Genomic DNA, 17,598 nt, shown 5'->3' with positions numbered 1-17,598 from the left:
TGACACCCACAAAGCATCGTTACCCATCGCTCCACAAAAGCCGCGGCCCTTGCAGAGCAAGGGGAACAACTACTTCAAGGTCTCAGAGCGAGGGACGTCACCAATTGAAATGCTATTAGCGCGCACCACCGCAAACTAGCTAGCCATTTCACATCGGTTACATTTTATTGTTGGCATGACACAGGACTGATGGTAGCGCTCACCTCGTCTTCTCTGGACAAGCTTTTTTCCGGATGCCCCAAACAATCTGAAAGTGGATTCATCAGAGAAAATAACTTTACCCCAGTCCCCAGCAGTCCAATCCCTGTACCTTCTGCAGAATATCAGCCTGTCCCTGATGTTTTTCCTGGAGAGAAGTGGCTTCTTTGCTGCCCTTCTTGACACCAGGCCATCCTCCAAAAGTCTTCGCTTCACTGTGCGTGCAGATGCACTCACACCTGCCTGCTGCCATTCCTGAGCAAGCTCTGTACTGGTGGTGCCCCAATCCCACAGCTGAATCAACATCCTGGCGCTTACTGGACTTTCTTGGGCGCCCTGAAGCCTTCTTCACAACAACAATTGAACCGCTCTCCTTGAAGTTGTTGATCCGATAAATGGTTGATTTAGGTGCAATCTTACTGGCAGCAATATCCTTGCCTGTGAAGCCCTTTTTGTGCAAAGCAATGATGACGCCACGTGTTTCCTTGCAGGTAACCATGATTGACAGAGGAAGAACAATGATTCCAAGCACCACCCTCCATTTGAAGCTTTCAGTCTGTTATTTGAACGCAAAACATATTTTGGTCATCAAAAATGAAGGAGGACCAAGGCACTCTTCATATAATTGATTAAAATGCCTTTATTAGTATGGCATGTTCAATAGAAACCGGCGCGTTTAAGTTTTAAAAAACTTTGTTTCTATTGAAGATGCCATACTATAATAAAGGCATTTTAATCAATTATATGAAGAGTGCCTTGGTCCTCCTTCATTTTTGATGACCAATTTACCCCTTTTACCAAAGAGCACCTTCTATCTACAAAAATGTACTATTGTGTACCTCAGTAGCGCTTCCCTTCCTCCTCTTTCTACTAGCAAAACATATTTTGTATAAATCTCACCAATGTTCCTGGGAACCCGAGTTTCATGTGAAAACGCCCCTAAATTGAACAACATGAGCTGGCAATAGATACAATGTCATTGTATAGTGACGCCATTGTAGTATTATCAGGTAGGCTAATGTGTAGAATAGATAGTGTGGGATCCTGGCTAGGGTGGATCCAGTTGTGTTTTAACTTTTCTATTTATCTATGTTATGCAGGCTGATGCCGGTGGCAGCACAGAAATGAGTGGATTGGCCATGGCTGCAGAGATTTCCACAATCAACTCCTCACCTAACTCCAAGCAAAAGCCAACCTGGAACCCATGGAACAACTGCAACTCCGGAGTCTGTAGATATCACAGAACTGAGAATGCTGCTATCCAGTTAACAGCAGACTGGATAGTACCCTCACCCTCCAATCCAACAAGGGCTATCCAACAGACTGTGCTATCCAACAGACTGGATAGCCCTCACCCTCCGATCCAACAAGTCCCAGACGTGCTCAATGGGATTGAGATCCTGGCTCTTCGCTGTCCATGGCAGAACACTGACATTCCGGTCTTGCAGGAAATCATGCACAGAACGAGCAGCATGGCTGGTGGCATTGTCATGCTGGAGGGTCATGTCAGGATGAGCCTACAGGAAGGGTACCACATGAGGGAGGAGGATGTCTTCCCTGTAACGCACAGCATTGAGATTGCCTGCAATGACAACAAGCTTAGTCCGATGATGCTGTGACACACTGCCCCTGACCATGACGGACCCTCCACCTCCAAATCGATCCCGCTCCAGAGTACAGGCCTCGGTGATAAACGTGAATCCGACCATCACCCCTGGTGAGACAAAACCGCAACTCGTCAGTGAAGAGCACTTTTTGCCAGTCCTGTCTGGTCCAGTGATGGTGGTGTCTGGTGAGGACCAGCCTTACAACAGGCCTACAAGCCCTCCGTCCAGTCTCTCTCAGCCTATTTTGGACAGTCTGAGCACTGATGGAGGGATTGTGCGTTCCTGGTGTAACTCGGGCAGTTGTTGCCATCCTGTTCCTGTACCGTCTTAGGCATCTCACAGTACACACATTGCAATTTATTGCCCTGGTCACATCTGCAGTCCTCATGCCTCCTTGCAGCATGCCTAAGGCACGTTCACGCAGATGAGCAGGGACCCTGGGCATCTTTCTTTTGGTGTTTTTCAGAGTCAGTAGAAAGTCCTCTTTAGTGTCCTAAGTTTTCATAACTTAACATTACCTTAATTGTAATGACTGTTCCACAGGTCATGTTCATTAATTGTTTATGGTTCATTGAACAAGCATGGGAAACAGTGTTCAAACCCTTTACAATGAAGAACTGTGAAGTTATTTGAATTTTTACTAATTGTCTTTGAAAGACAGAAATGTCCCCTTTTCAGGACCCTTTTTTTGCTGAGTTTATATATCAGAAATAATAATAATAATAATAATAATAATAATAATAATAATAATATGCACACTGCTTGCCACAACAGTTGCCAAAAATAATTATTGATAAAATACTGATTTGGTGTTGTTGTCTTGTGGCTTATGTGTTATTTATATATTTTTTTTTTCACAGGAAACCTCAAGTGAATTGACCTTTGCGCCAAGTCAGCCAGAACCAACCCATAAAGTTGCACCACAAGCGAGTGGATTACATTGTATTCTTACAAGCCTTACGGATTTGTAGACAATCTTACGCCTTAGATCACTGTTTCCCGACTCCGGTTCTCGAGTACCCCCAACATCACATATTTCTGTTGTAGCCCCAGACAAAAACACCTGACAGGCAACCACTGCTGCAGACAAAATGTGATGGTTTTGCAATGGACAGGTGATGGATTCTATAAAGGGCCATGGTGTCTGGAGACACATGGTCTAGGGTTTGGGAGAAGCTAATCACATTGTCATTGTTTTCAAATCTTTGTATGCTTGGTGAAAGTTAAACAATTCCACTCTTCTCCCAGTAATGCTTGTCACTGTCATTGTGCATACGTTGTAATCTTATTTTCAGTAAAGGGAGTTACTCTAGGGAGTTTTTCCTAGTCACCATGCTTCTACACCTGCATTGCTTGCTGTTGGGGTTTTAGGCTGGGTTTCTGTACAGCACTTTGAGATATCAGCTGATGTACGAAGGGCTATATAAATAAATTTGATTTGCTTAGAGGTATGTGCTGTTGAGAAGCCTTTTGGTCCTAGACTTGGCGCTCCGGTACAGCTTGCCGTGCTGTAGCAGAGAGAACAGTCTATGACTGGGGTGGCTGGAGTCATTTCTTTGCCTTCCTCTGACACCGCCTGGTATAGAGGTTCTAGATGGCAGGCAGCTTAGCCCCAGTGATGTACTGGGCCGTACGCACGACCCTCTGTAGTGCCTTGCGGTCGGAGGCTGAGCAGTTACCGTACCAGGCAGTGATATAACCTTTTGAGGATCTGAGGACCCATGCCAAATCCTTTTAGTTTCCTGAGGGGGAATGGGCTTTGTCATGCCCCCTTCACGACTGGTGTGTTTGGACCATGTTAGTTTGTTGGTGATGTGGACACCAAGGAACTTAAAGCTCTCAACCTGCTCCACTACAGCCCTGTCGATGAGAATGGGGGTGTGCTCGGTCCTTTTCCTGTAGTCCACAATCATCTCCTTTTCCTTGATTACGTTGAAGGATAGGTTGTTATTCTGGCACCACCTGGCCAGGTCTCTGACCTCCCTATAGGCTGTCTCGTCTTTGTCAGGCCTACCACTGTTGTGTCGTCTGCAAATGTAATGATAGTGTTGGAGTCGTGCCTGGCCATGCAGTCGTGGGTGAACAGGGAGTACAGGAGGGGACTAAGCACACATCCGAGGCGCTCGTGTTGAGGATCAGCGTGGCAGATGTGTTGTTACCAACCCTTACCACCTGTAGGCAGCCCGTCAGGTAGTCTAGGATCCAGTTGTAGAGGGAGGTGTTTAGTCCCAGGATCCTCAACTTAGTGATGAGCTTTGAGGGCACTATGGCGTGGAACGCTGAGCTGTGGTCAATGAGTAGCATTCTCACGTAGGAGTTCCTTTTGTCCATGTGGGAAAGGGCAGTGTGGAGTGCAATAGAGATTGCATCACCTGTGGATCTGTTTGCGCAGTATGAAAATTGGAGTGGGTTTCTGGGATTATGGTGTTAATGTGAGCCATAACTAGCCTTTCAAAGCACTTCATGGCTATGGACTTGAGTGCTACGAGTCTGTAGTCATTTAGGCAGGTTACCTTTGTGTTCTTGGGCACAGGGACTATGGTGGTCCGCTTGAAACATGTTGGTATAACAAACTCAATCAGGGACAATCAGACACCTGACTGATCACAGTCGTCCAGAACAGCTGATGCTCTCATGCATGCGTCAGTGTTACTTGCCTTGAAGCGAGCATAGAAGCGATTTAGCTCGTCTGGTAGGCTCGTGTCACTGGGCAGCTCGTGGCTGTGCTTCCCTTTGTAGTGTGTAATAGTTTGCAGGCCCTGCCACATCCGAAGAGCGTCGAAGCCGGTGTAGTACAATTCAATCTTAGTCCTGTATTGGCGCTTTGCTTGTTTGTTTGATTGTTAGTCTGAAGGCGTAGCAGGATTTCTTATAAGCGTCCAGGTTAGAGTCCGGCTCCTTGAAGGCGGCAGCTCAAGCCTTTAGCTCAGTGCGGATGTTGCCTGTAATCCATGGTTTCTGGTTGGGGGGTGACATCATCGATGCACTTATTGATGAAGCCAGTGACTGATGTGGTGTACTCCTCAATGGTATCAGAGGAATCGCGGAACATATGCCAGTCTATGCTAGCAAAACAGTCTTGTAGCTTAGCATCTGCAGGATCTGACCACTTTATTGACTGAGTCACTGGTGCTCCCCGCTTTAGTTTTTGCTTGTAAGCAGGAATCAGGAGGATGGAATTATGACTGATGCCAAATCCTTTTAGTTTCCTGAGGGGGAATGGGCTTTGTCATGCCCCCTTCACGACTTTGGTGTGTTTGGACCATGTTAGTTTGTTGGTGATGTGGACACCAAGGAACTTAAAAGCTCTCAACCTGCTCCACTACAGCCCTGTCGATGAGAATGGGGGCGTGCTTGGTCCTTTTCCTGTAGTCCACAATCATCTCCTTTTCCTTGATTACGTTGAAGGATAGGTCATTATTGTGGTCAGATTTGCCAAATGGGGGGCGAGGGAGAGCTTTGTATGAGTCTCTGTGTGTGGTGTAAAAGGTGGTCTAGAGTTTTTTCCCCTCTGGTTGCACATTTAACATGCTGATGAAAATTAAGACCGATTTAAGTTTCCCTGCATTAAAGTCCCCGGCCATTAGGAGCGCTGCGTCAGGATGAGCATTTTCCTGTTTCCTTATGGCCGTATACAGCTCATTGAATGCGGTCTTCGTGCCAGCATCCGTCTGTGGTGGTAAATAAACAGCCACAAAAAATATAAACTCTTGGCAAATAGTGTGGTTTACAGCTTATCATTAGATACTCTACTTCAGGCGAGCAAAATCTAGAGACTTCCTTAGATTTCGTGCACCAGCTTTTGTTTACAAATAGACACCGACCAACCAGTCTTACCGGAGTGTGCTGTTCTGTCTAGCTGATGCAGCGTATATCCCGCCAGCTGAATGTTATCCATGTCGTCATTCAGCCACGATATAGTGATATTACAGTTTGTCCCGTTGGTAGGATATTTGTGATCATACCTTGACAACTTGTCAGACATAGAGAACTGATTATGTACACTGGCCGTTGGGGTGGGCTTGGCTTGGTGTGGTGTCAGTGGATGGCTTTTGACCATTTATTTGGATTCCTCATTACATTGGTAGGATGATGTTTGGTCCAAATCGGATGTTAGCTACTATATTTATGGAATATTATGCGAATCCTAATTTTTTAAAAAGGGACAACTTGGGTGCAATCAATTAGCTTCAAATCTCAAATTATATTTCAACAACAATGTTGCAGGAATGCTTATCTCATGTTTCTAACTGAAGAAATCATTTCAGAACAATCTGAGATGATGGGTGTCATGGCTTGCTGAAATGACAAAGAATCCATCATAGTCTGTGACAAAAATGGTCTGTTGAACCTCATTTGATTTTAGTACTATAACACAGTTGTACTTGAGGAATACCTATGCAAATTTAGCTTATAAACATACTCAGGGTTCCTACACCTTCTTAAATATCAAATTCAAGGACTTTCCAGGCCCAATTCCCTCAAATTCAAGGACCCAACATGGCATAGTTTGAGACGTGGATCAAGGTTAGTTACAACACGGTTAATTTTTATTATGAGAACTAGCAGGCTTTATAGAAGCTCAGACAACAATTAAAAAGAGGCTTGAATGTGTGAAAACTTCTCAATTGTGCTGCGTTACAGTGATGGCAGACTAAGTGGTCTCTTGCCTTCTCTAACAGCACAGCAAAACAATATATTGTGTAAGTTGAGCGATAAAGACTGACTTATTTACGAGTTGAAGAGCTAAGTAACTCCTCGTTTATTTCATTAGCACCAGCTTCACCACATAAAACATGTCGCAGAGCAAAAACAACCTTTTTTCCCCATGACCATGACCAAATGAATAGATAAACAAAAACACATGACCATAAATAAAATATTTTGCAACAAAAGATTAGATAAATTAATTGGATACAAATAAATAAAACATTTGCCATTGTGTTCTGGGGTTGTTGGACTTTTTGGTTCATTTGCTTTTTATTTTATTTTTTAGCACTTGCTCATTGAGTAGTTTCTCAAACTGTTAAAACAGTGCCCAACCCTTGCTTTTTGCTGCTATGCCCCTTCATTTCCTTTTCAGGTCATTCACTTTTTCGTTGAGTAGTGTTTCTATTTCAGCTATTTGTGCACTTTTATCTTTAACACCCTTTCTCGGGCTATTGGACTTGGCAATAAGAGGGAGGTTGCCTGTGCTCTCCGCTTTGAGTGCAAATTTGTCTGCTGAGGTCTTGGGAGCATTTATGCCATCTGTCAGTCTTCTTATCTTCCCATTAAGTTCATCTATAAGGTATTTTCTTTGTTTTTTTGCTCCTCCATTCTTCTGTCTCTGTTCCTCTTGATGTCACATACCTCTGCCTTGCAGATGCCACTGACATCAGCAGCGGTCTGTCAATGCACACATTTTGTATGCCCCCCACAGCTCTTATGTGGTCAACTATACATCTCTGTGCTACGTATGAATCTTCCTTCAAGTTCTCCACTTCAATCTGCCAATTGCTGGAGAACCCACACTCTGAGGCTTGCCCGTGTGACAGTAAGAGGAGTTGGCGGCAAAGTCTCCACAGATTTCTGAGCTCTTTGACATTACTCATGTAAAAATGTGTCCATGCTGTCTTGGACAGGATCAAAGTTTACAAACAGTGTTGGGCCTGGACAATGTCATCAATAAAATGTGAGTATTGTCGAATGTCATCATCACAATCTCCTTCCTTCACCCGATGACTATTTACAACTGCCTATGTTTATAAGGTGTAGGACTATTTTATTCTCACAGGGCTTCTCAACCTTTGAGTAAAATGACCAATTTACATTTGGTTGATCCATGGAGATCTGAACCATGTTTTTCTTTGGTAGATCTTCGGTGCTCTTCTCATAGACCGCTTTAAGGTCCAACGCAGTCGCATGTCCCATAAATTTAGAATCGTAAAACCTCGTCACAACTTTCCTCATCCCATAAACGGACGTGAAAGTCACACTGCTTTGACTGTTTTTTTCTGTTAAGGCTCTCAAAGTGAAGTACATAGTCCTCCTCCCTAGCAGACAGTTTTTTAGACAAGTGCTTGAAATGAGGAGTCAAGCCATGTGTGCACACATAGCTGGACTTTGTTGGCCCGCATGCAAAGGTCTTGGTTATTGCACAGTCTGGAAACGTCGCTGAGAACGGCACACCTAAGAGTAAAAAAAGATTAAAAATCAAACACTTATTTCTGTTTCTAGACTGTGTTTTAACGTGTGTGTCACAGAGAGAATATGAAATATGAAAACATAACATTCTTAAATAATTTCATGTTACAGGTGACAGTTTATACTTAGCTAACGTTTGCTTGCTAGCACTATTGACAGGTGTGATTCTGTGGGAGAACTGACTGAGACATCTAGATAACATTAGCTAACAACATTATTTTATCGAATAATTATGTAACGTTAAAGTTTATATACCTAACCAAAGAGACAGAATAATCTAGCTAACTAATTAACGTTAGTAAGTAAGTTGTTGTATTCCTTTCTACATGTTACCAGGGGTAGGACCTACCTGCTTTTAACTTGCAGAGTGCCGTCCTGTGTGATTCTCCAGCAGCATGGCTCATCACAGCAGCTTGGCCCATGGCGTGAACTTTTATTGACTTGTTGCAGGCTCTGTATTGGGCCACATGGATGCCCCGCGGATCTTTAACAAGCCAGTATTTGTAAATGTCTTTGAGCCACGAGTCCTGGAATTGACATTTTCCAGGCATAGCTGAAGGTTCGCTTATCGTTAGCTTTCTCGCTTGCTTGCCACTGTTTAACCTGCACCATTCGACTTCAATCACTCATGCACGCACGTGACCGTCGCATTCTCGAGGCAGGTGGCGCGTGAAACAAGGATACACAGACAGCGGGAGACACACACGCAGACAGCAGAACGTAGCCTATCACTGACATTAAATTTTAAAAAATAAACTAAAAGAACTTCAATTTATATTCTTGCACAAAATGTATAAATTCAAGCACTTTCAATGACCCATGTCTATTTTCAAAAACGTTTTAATTCAAACTTTCAAGGATTTCAAGGACCCGTGGGAACCCTTCATACTGCATGAAGTGTGGCTAGATGAAACTTAGATTTTAGTTTAAGTGAATGTGTAGCAAACAGACTAGTGACTACTTATTAGGGCTGACCCCAATTAGTCGACTGGTAGATTGTTTGGTCGTTAGGCTGTTGGTCAACCAAGATTGTTTTAATTTGAGCAGTAACATATATATTGGCGCCCATCTCGGTGAACTAACCCATTGCGGACACCTAGATTAAAAGGCAATTCATGCTTAATCCAAAAATGTGGTCAGAGGTTCCATATGGAGGGTGACGCAACTGCTAAGCCTCCAGAGGCATGCAGAGACCAAATCAAGCTCCATACCGCATCGCCTCCCAAATTTTGAAACAATGCGGAGGACTCTATATAGCTTCGGATTGACATGATTGGTTGGCGGTAGAAAACACAAACCGACTTCCTTGACAACAGCTCTGTGCTGTTCCGCGAAGCGCAAGAAGCATGAATGCCCCGACTTCTGTGGAGGTCGTATCACCATAAATGCTGCATTGCCAATGCAGACGTCGGGTTGACCATGCGCCCAGATGCACTTCTCTCTTCAGAATGCGCGCTACCCCGCCCTGTTATTTTTATCCCCAGATTCCTACCGCAAACTGAACATTTTCATCTGGATCTTCTCAACTAGCTAACCGCAATCCCAGATGACTACTCCTGGCTAGCGTTTCCATCCCAGAGCAAGCACCAATTAGCTTGAAGCTAGCCCGGCCAGGGCTCCTGTGCTACCACCGATGTACACTCCTGAGCGACAATATCCGGACCCCTTCTACAGCCGGTACGGGGCATGGAACCCCGCAGATCCCCTAAGGACTGGAATACCGACATAATCTGCCCGAGGACTCCCAACAGGCCCCTCAGGCGCGACGCCCGCTGAAGGCCCATTATGCTAACCAGCTAGGCCTGCTAGCTACCTAAAGCTACTTGGAACCCTACTAATTCCACGATTGGTCTATCGACGTCACCGCACGATGAGGCAAAAACAGACTTACCCCCATCGCGACGTCCCCCAAAGTCTAACTTTCTAGCCCCTGCTATCTGCTTGCTTGCTAACCCGGTCAGCTAACTGCTAGCTTGCCTGCCCGGTCTGCTAACTGCTAGCCCTTGCTAACTGCTTGCTTGCTAACCCGGTCTGCTAACTGCTAGCCCCTGCTAACCCGGCCTGCTAACTGCTAGCTTGCCCCGGTCTACTAGTGGTTAACTTGTTTAGCCCCGGCCTACTAACTGTTAGCATCGGCCTGCTAACTGTCTGAATCACTGTGTCCCCAGCCAGCCCAACCACTCACTTGACCCATATGTTCACTTGGCTACGCATGCCTCTCTCTAATATCAATATGCCTTGTCCATTACTGTCCTGGTTAGTGATTACTGTCTTATTTCACTGTAGAGCCTCTAGCCCTGCTCAATATGCCTTAACCAACCATGTTGTTACAACTCCTACATATGCGATGACATCACATGGTTTAAACATCTCTAGAGACTATATCTCTCTCTTCATTACTCAATGCCTAGGTTTACCTCCAATGTACTCACATCCTACCTTACCTTTGTCTGTACACTATGCCTTGACTCTATGCTATCGTGCCCAGAAACCTGCTCCTTTTACTCTCTGTTCTGAACGTGCTAGACGGACAGTTGGTATAGTCTTTAGCCGTACCCTTATCCTACTTCTCCTCTGGTGATGTGGAGGTTAATCCAGGTCCTGCAGTGCCTAGCTCCACTCCCACCCCACAGGAGCTCTCATTTGTTGACTTCTGTAAACGTAAAAGCCTTGGTTTCATGCATGTTAACATTAGAAGCCTACTCCCTAAGTTTGTTTTACTCACTTCTTTAGCACACTCTGCCAACCTAGATGTCTTAGCCGTGTCTGAATCCTGGCTTAGGAAAACCACCAAAAACCCTGAAATATCCATTGCTAACTATAACGTTTTCTGCCAAGATAGAACTGCCAAAGGGGGCGGTGTTGCAATCTACTGCAAAGATAGTAATACAGAACTCTGCAGGCTAAGTCTGTACCCAAATCCAGATAGCTGATGTTCTGAAAGAGCGGCAAAATCTGGACCCCTACAAATCAGCCAGGCTGGACAATCTGGACCCGCTCTAAAATGATCTGCCGAAATTGTTGCAACCCCTATTACTAGCCTGTTCAACCTCTCTTTCGTATCGTCTGAGATTCCCAAAGATTGGAAAGCTGTCACGGTCATCCCCCTCTTCAAAGGGGGTGACACTCTAGACCCGAACTGCTACAGACAGACAGACATACATACATACATACATACATACATACATACATACATACATACATACATACATACATACATACATACATACATACATACATACATACATACATACATACATACATACATACATACATACATACATACATACATACATACATACATACATACATACATACATACATACATACATACATACATACATACATACATACATACATACATACATACCATACATACATACATACATACATACATACATACATACATACATACATACATACATACATACATACATACATACATAACATACATACATACATACATACATACATACATACATACATACATACATACATACATACATACATACATACATACATACATACATACATACATACATACATACATACATACATACATACATACATACATACATACATACATACATACATACATACATACATACATACATACATACATACATACATACATACATACATACTACATACATACATACATACATACATACATACATACATACATACATACATACATACATACATACATACATACATACATACATACATACATACATACATACATACATACATACATACATACATACATACATACATACATACATACATACATACATACATACATACATACATACTACATACATACATACATACATACATACATACATACATACATACATACATACATACATACATACATACATACATACATACATACATACATACATACATACTACATACATACATACATACATACATACATACATACATACATACATACATACATACATACATACATAACATACATACATACATACATACATACATACATACATACATACATACATACATACATACATACATACATACATACATACATACATACATACATACATACATACATACATACATACATACATACATACATACATACATACATACATACATACATACATACATACATACATACATACATACATACATACATACATACATACATACATACTACATACATACATACATACATACATACATACATAACATACATACATACATACATACATACATACATACATACATACATACATACATACATACATACATACATACATACATACATACATACATACATACATACATACATACATACATACATACATACCATACATACATACATACATACATACATACATACATACATACATACATACATACATACATAATACATACTACATACATACATACATACATACATAACATACATACATACATACATACATACATACATACATACATACATACATACATACATACTACAATACATACATACATACATACATACATACATACATACATACATACATACATACATACATACATACATACATACTACATACATACATACATACTACATACATACATACATACATACATACATACATAACATACATACATACATACATACATACATACATACATACATACATACATACATACATACATACATACATATATATCCTACCCTGTCTTTCTAAGGTCTTCGAAAGTTAACAAACAGATTACTGACCATTTCGAAACCCACCATACCTTCTCCGCTATGCAATCTGGTTTCAGAGCTGGTCATGGGTGCACCTCAGCCATGCTCAAGGTTCTAAACGACATAACCGCCATCGATAAGAGACATTACTGTGCAGCTGTATTCATCGACCTGGCCAAGGCTTTCGACTCTGTCAATCACAACATTCTTATTGGCAGACTCGACAGCCTTGGTTTCTCAAATGATTGCCTCGCCTGGTTTACCAACTACTTCTCTGATAGAGTTCAGTGTGTGAAATCGGAGGGACTGTTGTCCGGACCTCTGACAGTCTCTATGGGTGTGCCACAGGGTTCAATTCCCGGGCCGACTCTCTTTTCTGCATACATCAATGTTGCTCTTGCTGCTGGTGATTCTCTGATCCACCTCTACGCAGACGACACCATTCTGTATACCTCTGGCCCTTCGTTGGACACTGTGTTAACTAACCTCCAGACAAGCTTCAATGCCATACAACTCTCCTTCCGTGGCCGCCAACTGCTTTTAAACGTAAGTAAAACTAAATGCATGCTATTCAATCGATCGCTGCCCGCACCTGCTCGCCCGTCCAGCATCACTACTCTGGACGGCTCCGACTTAGAATACGTGGACAACTACAAATACCAGGGTGTCTGGTTAGACTGTAAACTCTCCTTCCAGACTCACATTAAATATCTCCAATCCAAAATTAAATCTAGAGTCAGCTTCCTTTATCGCAACAAAGCATCCTTCACTCATGCTGCCAAACATACCCTCGTAAAACTGACCATCCTACCGATCCTCAACTTCGGTGATGTCATCTATAAAATAGCCTAACACTCTACTCAACAAACTGGATGCAGTCTATCACAGTGCCATCCGTTTTGTCACCAAAGCCCCATACACTACCCACCATTGCGACCTGTACGCTCTCGTTGGTTGGCCCTCGCTTCATACTCGTCGCCAAATCCATTGGCTACAGGTTAAGTCTCTGCTAGGTAAAGCCCCGCCTTATCTCAGCTCACTGGTCACCATAACAGCACCCACTCGTAGCACGCGCTCTAGCAGGTATATCTCACTGGTCACCCCCAAAGCCAATTCCTCCCAGTTCTCTGCTGCCCATGACTGGAACGAATTGCAAAAATCTCTGAAGCTGGAGACTCACATCTCCCTCACTAGCTTTAAGCACCAGCTGTCAGAGCAGCTTACAGATCATTGCACCTGTACATAGCCCATCTACCTACCTACCTCATCCCCATACTGGTATTTATTTATTTTGCTCCTTTGCACCCCAGTATCTCTACCTGCACATTCTTCTGCCGATCTACCATTTGTGTTTAATTGCTATATTGTAATTACTTCGCCACCATGGCCTATTTATTTCCTTAACTTACCTCATTTGCACTCGCTGTATATAGACTTTTTGTTTTCTTTTGTTCTACTGTATTATTGACTGTTTGGTTTATTCCATGTGTAACTCGGTTGTTGTATGTGTCGATTTGCTACGCTTTACCTTGGCCAGGTCGCAGTTGCAAATGAGAAATTGTTCTCAACTAGCCTACCTGGTTAAATAAAGGTGAAATAACATTTTTTTAAATAAAATTGTGTACATTCATTGTGTCATAACTTCATTGTGTGAATTGTTTGCGATTGAATACAACACATAATAATAAACACACAATGGTAACTTGGCTATATACACAGAGTACCATAACCGAGTCGATGTAATTAAGGTAGATCTGTAGCAGCCGTGCGGTAGCATGAGAACAGTCTGACTTGGGAGGCTGCCAATGTTTAGGGACTTCCTGACACCGGTTGGCATAGAAGTCCTGGGTGATGACAGGGATCTCGGCCCTAGTGATTAGAGGTCGACCGATTAATTAGGGCCGACTTCAATCGTTAATTGGTATTTTTTATATTTTTTTACACCTTTATTAAACTAGGCAAGTCAGTTAAGTACACATTCTTATTTTCAATGACGGACTAGGAACAATGGGTTAACTACCTTGTTCAGGGGCAGAACGACATATTCTTACCTTGTCAGCTCAGGCATTCGTTTTTGCAACATTCCGGTCACTAGTCCATCGCTCTAAAGACCTGCCTTACATTGCACTCCTGCGTGGCAGACTGACTACCTGTTACGCGAGGGCAGCAAGAAGCCAAGGTAAGTTGCTAGCTAACATTAAACTTATCTTCTAAAAACAATCAATCTTAACATAATCACTTAACTACACATGGTTGATGATATTGCTAGTTTATCTAGCGTGTCCTGCGTTGCATATAATCGATGCGGTGCCTTTTAGTTTCTCATTGAATCACAGCCTACTTGATGATTTAACAAGCGCATATTCAAAAAAGCACTGTCATTGCACCAATATACCTAACCATAATCATCAATGTCTTTCTTTAAAATCAATACACAAGTATATATTTAAACCTGCATATTTAGTTAATATTGCCTGCTAACATGAATTTCTTATAACTAGGGAAATTGTGTCATTTCTCTTGCGTTCCGTGCAAGCAGTCAGGGTATATGCAGCAGTTTGGGCCGCATGGCTCATTGCAAACTGTGTGAAGTCCATTTATTCCTAACAAAGGCCATAGATAATTTGCCAGAATTGTACATAATTATGACATAACATTGAAGGTTGTACAAAGTAAACAGTAATATTTAGACTAGATAAATAATTTCACTGAAAGAATAAACGTTTTGTTTTCGAAATTATAGTTTCCGGATTCTACCATTTTAATGACCAAAGGCTCGTATTTGTGTGTTATGTTATAATTAAGTCTATGATTTGATATAGCAGTCTGACTGAGCGATGGTAGACACCAGCAGGCTCGTAAGCATTTATTCAAACAGCACTTTAGTGCGTTTTGCCAGCAGCTCTTCACTGTGCTTCAAGCATTGAGCTGTTTATGACTTCAAGCCTATCAACTCCCGAGATAAGACTGGTGTAACCAATGTGAAATGGCTAGCTAGTTAGCGGGGTGCGCGCTAATAGCATTTTAAACATCACTCACTGAGAATTGGAGTAGTTATTCCCCTTGCTCTGCATGGCCCTCGCTGCTTCGAGGGTGGCTGTGTTCCCGATTCGAGCCCAGGTAGGGCGAGGGACGGAAGATATACTGTTACACTGGCAATACTAAAGTGCCTATAAGAACATCCAATAGTCAAAAGGTATATGAAATACAAATCGTATAGAGAGAAATAGTCCTATAATTCCTATAATAACTGCAACCTAAAACTTCTTACCTGGGAATATTGAAGACTCGTGTTAAAAGGAACCACCAGCTTTCATATGTTCTCATGTTCTGAGCAAGGAACTTAAACGTTAGCTTTCTTACATGGCACATATTGCACTTTTACCTTCAACACTTTGTTTTGCATTATTTAAACCAAATTGAACATGTTTCATTAGTTATGGGGCTAAATTGATTTTATTGATGTATTATATTAAGTTAAAATAAGTGTTCATTCAGTATTGTTGTAATTGTCATTATTACAAAAAATATATATATTTTTTTAAATGGCTGATTAATCAGTATGGGCTTTTTTTGGTCCTCCAATAATCGGTATTGAAAAATCATAATCAGTCGACCTCTACTAAAGGTCTTACAACGGCTACGGAGAGCATGATCACAAAGTCGTCCAGAACAGCTGGTGCTCTCATGCATTGTTCAGTGTTGCTTGCCTCGAAGCATGCATAGAAGGCTTTTAGCTAGTCTGGTAGGCCTGCGTCAATGGGCAGCTTGCGGCTGGATTTCCCTTTGCAATCTGTGATAGTTTGCAAGCCCTGCCAGATACGCTTACACACACACACACACACACACGTGTTCGGAGCACACTAGATAGCTAATTAGTACATGCTGCCACTTAGGTCTTCTGTAAACATACAATGTTACAAGGAGATATGGCCGTGTGGGAACACTAAACCTATAAAGGCGGTAGTAATTCAACTTTTTTTTTTTTTTACCTCCTCGCTGATATGAAAGATACATTACTTATATTTCCAAAACCGTACCACATGCGATGCATTTTAACGTTCAGAACGAGTGTCAACCTTAACAAAACTCCCTCGACCATAAGATACTATCGTCAATAGGCACATAAGCAGTTAGCGTCTAGGAATGGGTTAGTTTTTAGATACAAATAATGGCTACAATAACCATGTTTCCATTGTTTAAATTTTTTCAGTTTAATTTTATAAATGCAGACAGAATGTTAATTCGGCATTGTGGGAATTTGTCGTAAAATTCATAATTTGGTAGAGTTGAAAATGCGATGGAAACATTTATTTCCATTTTTTTCCCGGTACATTAAAACTTCAGCGAAAAAGTACATGTGCGCACTACGTCATCACGCACTGATTTGTATCTGCAACAAGTCCGTTTGGTGGAATCACCACTGGTGGGAACATTCGCATATTTTCTTTTGCGGATGTATTACTTTCGCATGAAAATCGATCCCCAATTGTATGGAAACCTAGCTATTTTCTGCAGACAGCGCACACGCAATTGAAGAATACTATTTAACATGAGCGCTCTGGTTAAACCTATCGCATGAACTGTTGATAAAAAGCGTAGCTATGTGTCATCGTAGGAATAAACATGGTGCATCGACCTTTACAAAACAAGGAAACGTGACTTACCGTGTTATAGAGCCATTTTCACATAGCTCAAGACGCCATGTCTATGCTACACACGGCTAAACTGAACTATATGTATAACGTTCTAATAGCCTTGTAAAAATAAGCATTCGTTGAAAGGATTCGGACTAGTTAGAATATGGGTTGATGTCAAATTCATGCCGTCCATTCGTAAATGTACGGTCACCGATGCTTGAGCGAGCGTCTCGTCAGCAGCATTAAAAAA

The 17,598-nt window shown here is 42.0% G+C and overlaps 1 protein-coding gene across 1 annotated transcript in view; it reads right to left on the bottom strand.

The window, feature by feature from the left end:
• Nucleotides 1-17,598, bottom strand: part of slc25a44a (solute carrier family 25 member 44a) — a 27,378-nt gene extending 9,780 nt beyond the window's left edge. Inside the window, exon 1 of the mRNA XM_020456845.2 lies at nt 17,376-17,598. The gene's annotated coding sequence lies outside the window, so the exon portion shown is untranslated. The remainder of the gene's footprint in view (nt 1-17,375) is intronic.

The sequence above is a fragment of the Oncorhynchus kisutch genome, linkage group LG22 (assembly GCF_002021735.2).
Source record: "Oncorhynchus kisutch isolate 150728-3 linkage group LG22, Okis_V2, whole genome shotgun sequence".
Classification (NCBI taxonomy): domain Eukaryota; kingdom Metazoa; phylum Chordata; class Actinopteri; order Salmoniformes; family Salmonidae; genus Oncorhynchus; species Oncorhynchus kisutch.
The sequence above is the reverse complement of the archived record's forward strand: the minus strand, read 5'-3'. Positions and strand labels throughout refer to the sequence as shown.